The sequence below is a fragment of the Papilio polytes genome, unplaced genomic scaffold (genome assembly GCF_000836215.1).
Source record: "Papilio polytes unplaced genomic scaffold, Ppol_1.0 DF822289.1, whole genome shotgun sequence".
Classification (NCBI taxonomy): Eukaryota; Metazoa; Arthropoda; class Insecta; order Lepidoptera; family Papilionidae; genus Papilio; species Papilio polytes.
Genome location: NW_013526915.1, coordinates 3,725,163 through 3,727,771, shown reverse-complemented (window position 1 = coordinate 3,727,771; position 2,609 = coordinate 3,725,163).

The window sequence follows — 2,609 nt, the reverse complement described above, 5'->3', positions numbered from 1 at the left end:
GTATTTCAATATGTCCACCATGGCCAGAGAGGGAAAAATGTTGGAGTTATTGAGCAGCAGTCTCGCACGCTTTAATTTTTTCGACAAGAGCTCTATCCTGTTCTAGTAGTACATCCATGGGCACGCCACATAACTGCGTTGTTGCGTGCTGCATTTATTGTAAACAACAATCAACCATTAAGATTTCTGTTATTTACTAGACTAGCTGTTCCCGTGCGATTTAATACGCATATAATTATTTAGATTTTATTTTCTTGTTTTCATGTGTCAAATTATATATTGCAAATGTCGAAATGACATGACATAATTTGTTTGTCATTACAAACTATGGCAACCTTGCTTCCTTAATGTTGGCAGTTTGAACTTTATGGTCCCTTTCCCACATGAAGGTTTTTTCAAATTTATTTATCCACCAAGTTTAAAAGCGTAAAAATATAGAGTCTAAAGCGTGACGTAAGTGTAGGGCTTTTTATTAAAGAAATAATAAAAATATGCTACCAGATATGCTAGTAACAGTACCTACTATTTGATTTGCTAAAAACAGAAAAGTTAAATAATATTGTCTAAATAATAATAATAAAACAACAAGACTTTTTAATTACGATTTATATATTTTTTTTGTCCCATTCCAATCTATTTACATTATTATCTTACACGTAACTTTTTTCTGTTTGTTGCGATCCTGGCACATTCACACTTCACAATCGTCACAAGAGTCACTAAAACTTTAGTAAATCTTATGTATTATTCTTAGAAAAAAAAATACTTAGTTACTATGATTTAAATAACTTTATATATTTACAATGAAATATTTACTTGTAATCATAACTGTTGACATTAATTGTACGAAGAATTTTTACTTACAGTGATCTATATTAACATTATTTTACAAAAAAAGAAAAGTGCGTGTTTTTAATAAATATATTACATGTAAGTAAATGGTTTACTGACATTTCCCATTGAAATTTCATTACATGATCACAATGTACAGTCGCCATCGGTCGTGGTATACCAATTAAAAAAAAATACTTCGATAATAATAAGAATTTAGACGCTGCTTCATACGTTTCGGTTACAAAAATGCCAACTGTGGTTTACCTATTCTGTATATTTACATTTTCTGTACACTACGGTCACTCAGTTCATATGTTGCAGGTAGGTTTTGTTTTCGACATGGAAAATTTCGAAAGAAGGTGGGAATTTTTTGCTTACTGGTAACTCTAAAAACTAGCAGACGGGCCTTTAACAATATATGTAAAAAAGAACTGTCACAAGATCCTTGTAGGTTACTGAGAACCAAAATGTTGTTACTCATCTTAGTGTCTACTCCGTAGTACTTACATATTCTTTGCTCAGTGTATTTCTCAACGCATGGTCTGGTACTTCGTATCGCCTTACGCTCACCATACACAAAGCAAACAACAATTGGAAAATAGTATATTTCTCCACGATTTCTCCTATAGTATGGGTCCCAGTTTTTGGTGTTAATATGAATATTTCATATTGAAAAAATCGCGAGAACCTACATCGTTTGGCTTAGATTTTAGCTCCTATATTTACTAAGTAACTTTAAATAGAGATAAAAGAAGAAGCAGAAGAAGTAAGTAATCTTTTATCAACAGTTTATTTCCATTTGTTCTGACATAACTACAGCAGCCTTAGGGTGCGTTCCACTCAGCGCTCATAATGAACAAAACGCTGTTCAGCCGTTCCACATAACGACCGCGGACGTTGTGGCCGCGACGAAAAGTTCAATTATGACGACATGATACTTACGCGAAGCTTCTTACTACCCATCACAAAAGATTAGTCGAAGTGATCGTTGAGAAAAATAGCGGCATTTTCACAATTCCAAGCATCAAAGATGGCCATAGAAGCAAAATAGAACTTTCGGTATTACATGCAGAAAGAGATAATTTAAATTATAGACAAAATTAGCTTAAAATAGCTTCTGATAGTTTCAAATTCTATTAATAAACAGTTTTAAATTGTCAAATTCAATATAAAAAATAATTTGTAAATTTCTAATAATAATTTAATGTCTTATTAAACCAAAAATAAAACGGCTTTGTACAATTTTTGTAACAAGATTCTGAGTAACGATGTAAATGTAATGTGTAATTACATTATCCTTATTTTACTTAATAACACGAGGTCGAAGTTAATAATTTTGTAAAATCATATTCCATTCTTCATCTGAACCGTATGAACTAGTACTTTCTAGAGCATTTTTACAACCTCTTGTCAAATATCCAAATGAAACGGCAAAAGCCGTTTTAATTACATTTGAACGAATTAACGTAAATTAATTGCGGATGTTTCTGGGCGATGGTCGCTTAGCCTTTCGGTGGATTCAGGTGGCCGCTTGCTCGTTTGCCATATAAAGAAATATATAATTTTTTTTTTCAATATAAACAATAATGAATTAAGTTTATTTTCAAGGCTTACAGATTATAATCTCATGTCTTATAGCTTTTACTTTATTTTTACCAACTCGAGGCAGTTCGCCTCCACAGTCAAAACGCTCTACAATCCATTCTATTAGAGTCTACAGTGGAGCGGAAAAAATTGCGGTTGTGAGCGTGATCATTGTGAGCGCTTATTGGAAC